The sequence below is a fragment of the Lithobates pipiens genome, unplaced genomic scaffold (assembly GCF_037356315.1).
Source record: "Lithobates pipiens isolate NorthernLeopardFrog02 unplaced genomic scaffold, aLitPip1_a1.2 Scaffold_13, whole genome shotgun sequence".
Taxonomy (NCBI): Eukaryota; Metazoa; Chordata; class Amphibia; order Anura; family Ranidae; genus Lithobates; species Lithobates pipiens.
Genome location: NW_027507718.1, coordinates 512,436,759 through 512,449,867, shown reverse-complemented (window position 1 = coordinate 512,449,867; position 13,109 = coordinate 512,436,759).

Below are 13,109 nucleotides of genomic sequence, written 5' to 3'. Positions count from 1 at the left end.
TTTTCGCTCTTTTTTTGTTTATAGCTCAAAAAATAAAAACCGCAGGGGTGATCAAATACCACCAAAAGAAAGCTCTATTTGTGTGGAAAAAAGGGCGTCAATTTAGTTTGGGAGCCATGTCGCACGACTGCGCAATTGTCAGTTATATTGACGCAGTGCCGAATCGCAAAAAGTGCTCTGTTAAGGAAGGAGGTAAATTCTTCTGGGGCTGAAGTGGTTAAGAAAAAAAAAAAGAGCCTTCACTTTAATGTCTAAACCGCTGGCAACAAAAGTGAGTACACCCCTAAGTCAAAATGTCCAAATTGGGTCCAATTAGCAATTTTCCCTCCCAGTGTCATGTTGCTCGTTAGTGTTACAAGGTCTCAGGTGTGAATGGGGAGCAGGTGTGTTAAAAATGGTGTGATCGCTCTCACTCTCTCATACTGGTCACTGGAAGTTCAACATGCCACCTCATGGCAAAGAACTCTGAGGATCTGAAAAAAAGAATTGTTGCTCTACATAAAGATGGCCTAGGCTATAAAAAGATTACCAAGACCCTGAAACTGAGCTGCAGCACAGTGGCCAAGAAGACCATACAGCGGTTTAATAGGACAGGTTCCACTCAGAGCAGGCCTCACCATGGTCCACCAAAGAAGTTGAGCGCACGTACTCAGCGTCATATCCAGAGGTTGTCTTTGGGAAATAGACGTATGAGTGCTGCCAGCATTGCTGCAGAGGTTGAAGGGGTGGGGGGTCAGCCTGCCAGTTCTCAGACCATACACCACACGCTGCATCAAATTGGTCTGCATGGCTGTCATCCCAGAAGGAAGCTTCGTTTGGTTCAGATGGTGTCAAGCGTGTGTGGTGGCAACCATGTGAGGAGTACAAAGACAAGTGTGCCTTGCATACAGTCAAGCATGGTGGTGGGAGTGTCATGGTCTGGGGCCGCATGAGTGCTGCCAGCACTGGGGAGCTACAGTTCATTGAGGGAACCATGAATGCCAACATGTACTGTGACATACTGAAGCAGAACATGATCCCCTCCCTTTGGAGACTGGGCTGCAGGGCAGTATTCCAACATGATAACGACCCCAACACACACCTCCAAGACGACCACTGCCTTGCTAAAGAAGCTGAGGATAAAGGTGATGGACTGGCCAATCATGTCTCCAGACCTAAACCCTATTGGGCATCTGTGGGGCATACTCAAACGGAAGGTGGAGGAGCGCAAGGTCTCCAACATCCACCAGCTCTGTGATGTCATCATGGAGGAGTGGAAGAGGACTCCAGTGGCAACCTGTGAAGTTCTGGTGAACTCCATGCCCAAGAGGGTTAAGGCAGTGCTGGAAAATAATGGTGGCCACACAAAATATTGACACTTTGGGCCCAATTTGGACATTTTCATTTAGGGGTGTACTCACTTTTGTTTCCAGCGGTTTAGACATTAATGGCTGTGTGTTGAGTTATTTTGAGGGGACAGCAAATTTACACTGTTATACAGGCTGTACACTGTTGTGCTTTTAAGGACATTTTCCCGCCAATATTTACTAAGTAATTTTTAACGAAGATATTTTTAAGATACAGAATCAGTCTATATGACACAGTCTATATATGTGAAACGTATTCACGGAGACGAGTGATCATACAAAATAGCTACATTTATTGGTTGACAGAAAACAAATATTACATGAAATATGAAAATACAGATTACATTACTTTATCATTTTGACAATTACTGGGAACACCCTAAAACTGGGCGTAGTAGTACCTTGGACACAATTATCACCATTATCATTTCTCGATAGAATCGATAACCTTTTGATAATTGACAATTAAACAGAATGTCTGTATTTCACACATCCAACCGTTACTATACTGCAGGTAAGTAAGTAGTTAACAATGTGAAATAAATTGGACATTTGTTTGTCAACAAAATTGGCATCTATGCAAAAAGAAATTATAATGAAAAATAAATTTAGAGAAAAATCTAAAAGGCGGTTATTGATTCGGGAGAAATATTTTCAATAATAGAACATTCAAAAAATCAATATTTAAGAGAACATAGAATAGATGATAAACATATATTTACCCATTTCCAATATGGCTATTAGTGTGGATTGTTGGTTACCAGGAATTTTAAGATGGCTGCCGTGGCTTCAATATGGATTCTCTTACAGAGGAATTACTTGGTGTGACCTCCGAGTTCCAAGGAGCAGGGATCTTCATGAATGTCAAATTGTGTATTCATGCATGTCTTCCAGTGTCCTTCTCAGGGGGGGGGTCCCTAAGCTTCCCCCTGACTCTCACCCCCCAGCTCTCCTCCGAGCTTACTTTTTCTCTTCTGGCCATCTTTCTATTTCTTAAATATCCTCTTAAACAAAAAGATCATAAAATTTTACTAAGTTCTGCCCAGAGGGTATGTGTTCCCTCCTCATTGGCCGGCAGACTTAATGGTTAGCTTTCCCGGGAGTCTCGTGATTTTAAGGTAATAGCACCTTCCACCACCAGGTGTCTCACCTGTGTTTGGTGTTTTATTTCTTTAAGTTAATATTTTCCAATTCTGTAATATGCGTTCGTTATTTATATATGTTCTAACGAATATTTTTCGAGTGTTCACGAATTATGGCATAATATAAAATACGCTTTAACATAAATTTCAATAATCGCTTGCATAAATTGTTGATATATATGTATATCAATGTATATCTGTTAATTTTTAGTCCGTTTAGAAAGGACACAGGTTAGATATATCACAAACAATATCACATACAATTATTATCTATATGGATCCATGTATAATTTGGGTATCCAATCAAGATTTGTTTATCTAAACATAGGTTAAATTCTTATACAATTCTAATCATGATTATATGTTTTTTATAATACTAATTTGTTGCTAAAACACTTCTACTTATGATCACACTTTCATATATAATCTCTCCATGACAAAGTTCCCCAGATCATTAGATACCAAACCACAATATCTCCTTTTTGTGACCTATATATATAATTTGAATGGCTTAGAAAAATATTTATGTTACTGGTATATGAATCTGTCTCCAACATTGTGACACAACACCCCAGATATATGCACCTGTCATTCCACTCTCAGTTTTTATAACTGTTATCATCCTAGCGTGTGAATCTCTCCTGCCATTGTTTCATGAGAAGCTAGGACAATACTGACTACTTGGCTTATTGATCTCTCACTTTCTGAGACAATGGGATATTTGTTCTGGTCATTCAGGTTTAATGGCTGTTGGTCACAGGTACTCCTGAGTATAGCCCAAACCTTGCCATATATATTTGCATGGCCTTCCTTGGCCATTTAATGAGGTAGATAAGATTTTCTCTGGTGTTTGTGACCAAACATCCCTTTTGTTCAGGCCACACATTTCTCAGTACAGACTTGTAAAATTTTAAAAGATAGCTACCGTATTTTTCGGACTATAAGGCGCACGAAAAAGCCTAAATTTTCTCACAAAATCGACCGTGCGCCTTATAATCCGGTGCGCCTTATATATGACCTGTTGACATCGCTGGAGTTCTTTGGTTAATGCACCCGGAATGATGGCAAGCACCGAATTCGTTTTCTTCACTTGGGCTTTAACAGTATCTGTCAGATGGGCGCGCATGGAGTCACAGATCAATAGGGATGGAGATTCGTGGAAAAAGCCACCCGGTCTCTTACCGTAAACCGACGTACCGTAAACCTCTCTCAGGTTGTTCTACTGCGTGACTGATAGCGATGAGTTTGAAATCCGCTTCGTAAGCATGTCTCTTAACAGGAGCCATTTTTGGGGCAGCGGGTATACCGTAGAAAATGAACGAATGAATGCGCACACCTCCTGACTAAGATGGCCGTAATGCCCAATCCAAGCAGTGCAGCTTCGTGGGCATTACGGCCAGCTTAGTCAGGAGGTGTGCACATTCATTCGTTCATTTTCTATGGTAAACCCGCTGCCCCAAAAATGGCTCCTGTTAAGAGACATGCTTATGATGCGGATTTCAAACTGAAGGCTATCAGTCATGCAGTAGAGCATGGAAATAGAGTAGCTGCGAGAGAATTCAACATTAATGAATCAATGGTACGGAAGTGGAGGAAGCAAGAAGATGCCCTGCGCCAGGTAAAGAAGACCAAACTGAGTTTCCGAGGGAACAAAGCGAGATGGCCACAGTTGGAGGACAAAATTGAACAGTGGGTTATTGAACAGAGAACCGCAGGTAGAAGTGTCTCTACTGTCTCTATTCGACTCAAAGCAACAGCGATCGCACGCGACATGGAGATCAACGACTTTCGAGGAGGTCCCTCTTGGTGCTTCCGTTTCATGAAAAGGCGGAATCTCTCTATCCGCACAAGAACCACTATGTCACAGCAACTGCCAAAGGATTACGAAGAAAAGCTGGCCATTTTCCATACCTACTGCAAGAACAAGATCAATGAACAGAAAATCTGACCAGAGCACATCACCAACATGGACGAGGTCCCCCTTACCTTTGATATCCCTGTAAACCGTACTGTCGAGAGAACAGGGACCAGTACGGTATCTATACGCACTACAGGAAACGAGAAGTCATCCTTCACTGTAGTTCTCGGTTGCCAGGCTAATGGCCAGAAACTACCACCCATGGTAATTTTCAAGAGGAAGACTCTGCCAAAAGAAAAGTTTCCGGTTGGCTAACCCGAAGGGCTGGATGGACGAGGAGAAGATGAGTGAGTGGCTGAGAGAGGTTTACGTCAAGAGACCGGGTGGCTTTTTCCACGAATCTCCATCCCTATTGGTCTGTGACTCCATGCGCGCCCATCTGACAGATACTGTCAAAGCCCAAGTGAAGAAAACTAATTCGGTGCTTGCCATCATTCCGGGTGGATTAACCAAAGAACTGCAGCCACTAGATATAGGTGTCAACAGGTCATTTAAAGTTAAATTGCGAGCTGCGTGGGAGCATTGGATGACAGAAGGCGAACACACATTCACCAACACAGGGAGGCAACGCCGGGCGAGTTACGCCACTATCTGCCAGTGGATCGTGGATGCCTGGGCGAAGGTATCAGTCACCAGTGTAATCCGAGCTTTCAAGAAGTCCGGAATTATCACTGAACAGCTAAGTACCGGTACCGATGACAGCAACGAGACTGACTCGGATACTGATGAGAATGATGAGAGGGATACGGGCGTGCTTGATGCCGAAATTGCCCAATTGTTAAACTCAGACACTGAAGATGAAGAATTTGATGGATTTGCGGGAGAAGAATAAAGTGAAAAAGTGAGTGTCTGGTTTTGTACGGTATTCACCGGTAACTGAACAGTGTTAAGAGTTATTGAAGAATAAAGTGAAAAAGTGAGTGTCTGGTTTTGTATTTAATTGAACAGTGTTAAGAGTTATTGTTATAGACCATTTTATGGTTATTGCTAAAGAGTTGAATAAAATTTGACTTACAGTACCGCATCCGAGTTGTGTTTCATTAAATGCGCCTTATAATCCAGTGCGCCTTATAGTCCGATGCGCCTTATATATGGAAATATCCATTATATCAGCCGGTCGTTGCTAGTGCGCCTTATAATCCGGTGCGCCTTATCGTCCGAAAAATACGGTAATCCCTTTAACATTTAGAAAACCTGTGAGATCTTGTACTTTGCATTTTAAAGTTCTCCAAGAGGTCATAGTCCAATAATATCAACATTGTAGTTCATCTGTTCCTGAGGCCTAAACAATCTCACCTCTTTGACAGTAAATATGAAATGTATTATTATTATTTTTTTCTTAATGAATTCACAACAACACTCACTACTTTACATTGTAGCAAAGTGTCATTTCTTCAGTGTTGTCACATGAAAAGATAGAATAACATATTTACAAAAATGTGAGGGGTGTACTCACTTTTGTGAGATGCTGTCTAACGTTTGGGGGGTTATAAGTAATTTTCTAGCAAAAAATACTGGTTTAAACTTTTAAACAAAAAAGGTCCAGAACAGGCCTGGTCAACAAGTGGTTAAAGCAAACGAATGCAGCCACCACATCTAAGCAATGGCTAAGCAGCAATATATTCCATTTTTGTTCTGGGGTTTATATAGACGTTTGTTTCTGGAGATGCACAGGGTACCGTCCCCTTCTGTAGATCCCTTTCTATGCAGAGCCAAGGGGGTGATGTAATTCAGACACAGCTGTGAATCAGTGAGCCCGTGATTTCTCTCCGCTCTACGGAGAAAGTTTTGGGAATTTATACGGCTGACACATGCTTGTGTCTATCTAGCGGTCACGCCCTCCCTGATCCGTGCCAGCCGCCCTGCCCCTGTGGTCACAAACCCTCATCTCACAGCTTTACTCGTCTGTCGAGCTCTGGAAAAGTTGCTAAGCTGCTGAGTGCCAAGGCTTAAAGGAATTCCTCGCTTTAGTCATCGAAGACCCCTGGATCCACCAAAACCTCACCTGCCACTTCCTCCTACCTGGGCTCCCCCCCATGGATTGGTCACCACCAAGAAAAGCAGGCCCCTGAGTTTCCTCCTTGCGCTGGTCCTGAAGGACAACGTCGTTTATGGTGCTGGCAAAATTTTGAGGGCAGATTCTAGGAAAATACTGAATATTCGTTCCAGTTCCAAGGTTGGTGGGTGCTCGGTGGGCTTGGTGCCACTTGACCCATGCCAGCTACTTGGAGGTAACCGACGTATCTGGAAGTGGCCGGACGAATGGAAAAATGCAACAACACAATGAGGTGAACAGCAGCAAAGAATGTACTGTTCACCGCAATGGAGTAACCCAGCAGGGTAACCCCGGGCTGGGGGCACCGGATCTACGGCAAAGGTAAAATACCTTCTATTTATCATTGGGGGGGGGGGGGGGGGGACTGAGAACATTGCAAAAAAAATATGAAGGACCTATCTGTATTACGTCATAGCATCAAATAACACGTCACCTGGAAAACAGTAAAATAAAAATAAAATAAAAAAATAAACTGCTCTATAAATTGAATCTATACAATAACCAAGTTAAATTAGAGCTGCAACTCCACCGTGAGATACTATGCATAGTCAGACCTTAATTAAATCAATTTAATTGATTTAACCTGCAAAAAAAAACGGTATTCAGGGAGCGAGGTTGGGTTCATGTTGTTGCAGTCGCGTTATATCACATGTGATAACATGTGTTGTGCTAAAGGCAACCCATTCATTTGTATGGACTCTCTAATAAAACAGACAAAAAAGTGCATGTTATTTGAGGCAGAATATTACAGTGGGTTGTGGTGCGCTAAACTGCAGGTGCATTAAGGTACCATTTAGAATGAATGACACCACACCACCCCAATATATAAAAAAAAAAAAAAGAAAAAGAAAAAAAGGACAGTTTTTGCAGGTTGCAGTAACCCACAAGTCAGAACCCAGACTTAGGTTTTAAGTCCGTAAAAAAAAAAAAAAATTTTAAAGGATGGGAACTGCATTTGTCAATGTTTAAAATGCCGACACTTCTCAGAATGTCCAAAAATGTGTAATGGTGACTTCAGCACACCAAACATACACAAAATATGGTAAATAAACCAAAATGTTTTTTTTTTCTTTTTTACTAATAATAATAATATATATTATTATTATTATATGTGTTAATGGGATTTCAGCATTCAAAACTGCCATATAAAATATATTTTTTTACTATTATTATCATCATCATCATCATCAATAATATTAATATAGAAAGTATAAACTCTATATTTTTTCATTTTTTGTAAAAAACATTTTGCTTTACCATTATTTGTGCATGTAAAACTAATAGAGACAACCAGAGAACCCGCAGTATCCTACAATGACGGACTATATCGGCCGCAGCGATTATTATTATATGCTGTATTTCTTATTGTATACTATAGATATAGTATATTATTATTATTATTATTATTATTATTATTATATATAGTATATATATATAATATATACTATAGATATAGTATATTATTATTATTATTATTATTATTATTATTATTATTATATATAGTATATAATAAGAAATACAGCATATAATAATAATCATAATGTGTATAAAAATATTTTATGAATGTGTTGTTGTTGTTAATAATATTATAATTATATATTATTATATTTGTAAATGGGATTTCAACATTCAGAACATGCACAAATTATGGTAAATAGTAACAGATCGTAGAGACAACACCCGGAGAACCCCCAGTATCCTACAATGACGGACTATATTGGCCACAAAGAGGAGACATATTTGATAAACACATTATTTATTTGGAAAACAGTCCGCACAAACAATGGGGGTTATTTACTAAAGGAAAATCCACTTTGAACCGCAAGTGCACTTGAAAGTAAAGTCGCTGTAGATCCGAGGGGGATATGCAAGGAAAATAAAAAACAGCATTTTTCGCTTGCACATGATTGGATGATAAAATCAGCAGAGCTTCCCCTCAGTTCAGATCTACCCCTCAGATTTAGAGCGACTGAACTTCCAAGTGCACTTTCAGTGCAAAGTGGATTTGCCTTTCGTAAATAACCCCCAATGCCATATCATACCACTGTGTGCACCATGTTTACTTAATCTGTATATGTTAATTTTATTATTATGTGTATATTTTGTATACTCAATTCCCCGGTAGGGGCATCACTACAATTCTTTCTTCTAATATTTTAGCTGTTTTCCAAATAAATACTGTTATAATATAATATAATGTTTTTATCAAAGATGTCTCCTCTTCGTGGCCGATATAGTCCGTCATTGTAGGATACTGGGGGTTCTCTGGTTGTCTCTATTATCTGTTACGATTTACCATTGTTTGTGCATGTTCTGAATGTTGAATCCCATTTACAAATATAATAATAATAATAATAATATTATAATTATATATTAACAAAAAATATATATTAATAAAATATTATTATTATTATACACTTTATGATTATTATTATATGCTGTATTTCTTATTATATACTATAGATAATAATAATATACTATATCTATAGTATATAATAAGAAATACAGCATATAGTAATAATAATAATAAACTATATTATTATATACCGTATTATGACAATATATTAGTAATACAATAATATTATTCTATACATTATTATTATTATTAGTAGTAGTAGTAGTAGTAGTAATATATATATATATATATATATATATATATATATATATATATATATATGCTAGATTTCTATTATATACTATAGATCTAGTATCTTATTATTATTATTATTATTTTTATTATTATTACTAAAAAAAAAAAAAAAATTATATTATAATTAGTGTAATCATACTATAATATAATAAATGAGTAATATTGAATAAAATAATATTATTGTATTATTATTGTATGTAACGTCAGATAAAAACAAAGTCAGGAGAAAAAGTCTAAAAGAGCATATATATATATATATATATATATATATATATATATATATATATTTATATATATATATATATATATATATATGCAAAATATAAACACTGCACCTAAAAGCCACTTCTTATTTGTATGGCGTCAAGTTTTAATTAATTGTATATATAAGTATGAAAAAAAAACACAGAAGGTCAACGCATTTTGCTTCAAAGGTCCACTTCTTCAGGACACTGATATCTGCTGGTACCCTTGATTGAATGGAATTGTGTACACAAAACAGTCTATTTTTTTATTTAAAAAAAAAAAGTTTTTTGTTGTTTTTTTTTGTTTGTTTTTTTACTATATTTTATGCATGTTTTGAATGCTGGAAAAGGTCTATTTACAAATTATAGGAGATAAAGCTTCAAATCTGATTGTTTATTGGAAAGGGAGTATGGTCTGTTATTCAGAAATTCAAAATGTAACTCAAGTTTGAGTGCAAAAACAAAAAAACTTTTCAGAACCAAAGCTTATGAATAAAAGACCGATTTAGTTTTTTACCTTTTCTGGGTGATTTTGGGCTGCTTTCAGTTTACTAATAAAAAAAAAAAAGTGATTGCCTTGGGATCCCCGAGACCCCCTGCAGGCTGTGTAGGGTCAGCTCTTCCTGTACAGTGAATAGTCCTTGTGAGGGAAATGGACGTAGTTGGATTGTCTCTCCTATTTGCAGGACAGACATGTGTGAATCGGCTCCATTGAGAGTCAGTCACATTCACATGTTATGAGAATTTGATTTGGCTAATAATGCATCCAATGCACATATATGTGAACTCGGCCTTAGCGACTAAATCAGCCGCTGAAAGGGGTTAAAAGAATTCAGTTGAGCTGGGATTCATGCATTTAAAGGGCATCAAACCCTAACACCAAACTTGTCTATGTATTTATGTATATTGTGGCTTACCTGTCCATAGACATGGTGTCTGCATTCGTTTTCTATTTTTTTCAAAGAACAGAAAACACCGGTTGATCCTGCCCGAAATGCAGTGTCCTCATCACCTGCGCTATAGCCAAAGGACGGCTATAGTGTGGGCTTCAAATGCCGGGAGGAAGTCCATAGACATCCTTCCATGACCACGCTGCCTCGCACGCCCCCAGCAACGTGCCAGCAACGTGCTCTGTTTTCATCGAGTTCAGACTAAGTTGATCACAGATCTGGGTAAAGGGCCAATCACAGCGGCTTGTAGTTCTGCAACAGCTGGAGGTCCGCTAATTGCAAATCCCTACTATAGTGTATGCTAAAAGAAAAAAAATTGACTGTGCACTGCTAGTGTTCAGGTTTGGCTTGAAGAAAAAGCTGCAACCCCTACAATAGGATATGTTACCCTGACGTGACGACAGGGCCCTGAAAGTGACCAATACCAGCGAATGTAACAATGTTACTGGTAATGTCCGGGTTTTAGGAATAGTGAGAAATGCAAGTTAACGTCATCGCCGTCCTCCTAGACCAGTGATGGCGAACCTTGGCACCCCGGATGTTTTGAAACTACATTTCCCACGATTCTCACCTACACTGCAGAGTGCATGAGCATCATGGGAAATGTAGTTCCAAAACACCTGGGGTGCCAAGGTTCACCATCACTCCCCTAGATCATAGAGGAGATCGGAGATGATCTGGTCTCTCCCCACCTCTGTGACCAGCCATGCGAACCATCGGACAATGTCAACCATGGCGCAGAATGCGAATGTGGGCTAAAAAAAAAAACAGTCATCTGCCACTCCAGGACTTTGACCCTATGAGGGTAGCAGGTAGATGCCCCCTATGATTACACGTTGGGACCCAATGACTGGTACCAACGTTGGCCCCTTTTTGGAAATCTTGCTTTTGGGATAAGCAGAATCATATAATTAGTAACAGTGATGGAAAAGAGAACAGCACGGCTTATTTTACATATCAACTGCCCCCCTACCCCTCCCCCTCCCCTGGGGAGACCGCTTTATTAATAGTGCCTTTTGTCTGCTCTATTTGAGTGCTACATTGTTCTTCAGGTTATAAATGTGCAAATGGAGGCGCTGGATTAGCTTGACAGCCGAGAACCATCAAATTTGAGTTGGTTAGGAAAGCTGATCTCCAGTTTTCCCTTCAGTCCTGCACAGTTGTACAGGCTCCTCTCCGGGACTCTGATTTCACTGCACGCTGCGAGCGTCTCACAATGTGTATTAGAAGGCGGCAGCAAGAAAGAGCCTGTCTCATTTCCTAGCTGGAGGACCTCAAGCATCATCTATCTCCTTCCTCACCAGCCTGCAGTAGCGGCTGGTGGTATCTTTTTGGGGGAGGAGGTATCAAGCCACCCACCGCCACCCCTCTGGACGGTCCACAGGCATCCCCCCCCCTCCGCCCCAGTCGGTCGCCAGCCTCATACTTACCCCATCTAGGTCGCAGGCATCGCTTCCTCCGGCAATGGCTTCCCCTGCATCTCCTCCCTCCCTCTCCTTCTCGGGGGCCAATCTCCAATCAGCCAATCGGGTGATGGGTCACAGGACCCTCTTCCTGATTGTCTGGTAGACAAAAAACAAATATTAATTTGCTTTTGTCACACAACTGGGTGGGCTCGGGGAGCAGAGCCCACCCTTTTTTGAAGCCATTTAAAACTTCAGGCTCTAATCATGAGCTAAAAAACAAAACAAAAAAAACTCCCATTTCAATCCATGCGTCCAGAACCCTGCATGAAGATTGGGGGCTGGGTGCATGGATTAGGGGTGATCAGTGGGAAGAATGCCCCTTACATTTGTGATCAGTGGGAAGAATGTTTCTTACATTAGTGATCAGTGGGAAGAATGTTCCTTACATTGGTCATCAGTGGGAAGAATGTCCCTTACATTGGTGATCAGTGGGAAGAATGTCCCTTACATTGGTGATCAGTGGGAAGAATGTCCCTTACATTGGTGATCAGTGGGAAGAATGCTCCTTACATTGGTGATCAGTGGGAAGAATGCTCCTTACATTGGAGATCAGTGAGAAGAATGTTCCTTACATTGGTGATCAGTGGGAAGAATGCCCCTTACATTGGTGATCAGTGGGAAGAATGTCCCTTACATTGGTGATCAGTTGGAAGAATGTTCCTTACATTGGTGATCAGTGGGAAGAATGCCCCTTACATTGGTGATCAGTTGGAAGAATGTTCCTTACATTGGTGATCAGTGGGAAGAATGTTCCTTACATTGGTGATCAGTGAGAAGAATGTTCCTTACATTGGTGATCAGTGGGAAGAATGTCCCTTACATTGGTGATCAGTGGGAAGAATGTCCCTTACATTGGTGATCAGTGGGAAGAATGTCCCTTACATTGGTGATCAGTGGGAAGAATGCTCCTTACATTGGTGATCAGTGGGAAGAATGCCCCTTACATTGGTGATCAGTGGGAAGAATGCCCCTTACATTGGTGATCAGTGGGAAGAATGTCCCTTACATTGGTGATCAGTGGGAAGAATGCCCCTTACATTGGTGATCGGTGAGAAGAATGTTCCTTACATTGGTGATCAGTGGGAAGAATGCCCCTTACATTGGTGATCAGTGGGAAGAATGCCCCTTACATTGGTGATCAGTGGGAAGAATGCTCCTTACATTGGTGATCAGTGGGAAGAATGCTCCTTACATTTGTGATCAGTGAGAAGAATGTTCCTTACATTGGTGATCAGTGGGAAGAATGCTCCTTACATTGGTGATCAGTGAGAAGAATGTTCCTTACATTGGTGATCAGTGGGAAGAATGCCCCTTACATTGGTGATCAGTGGGAAGA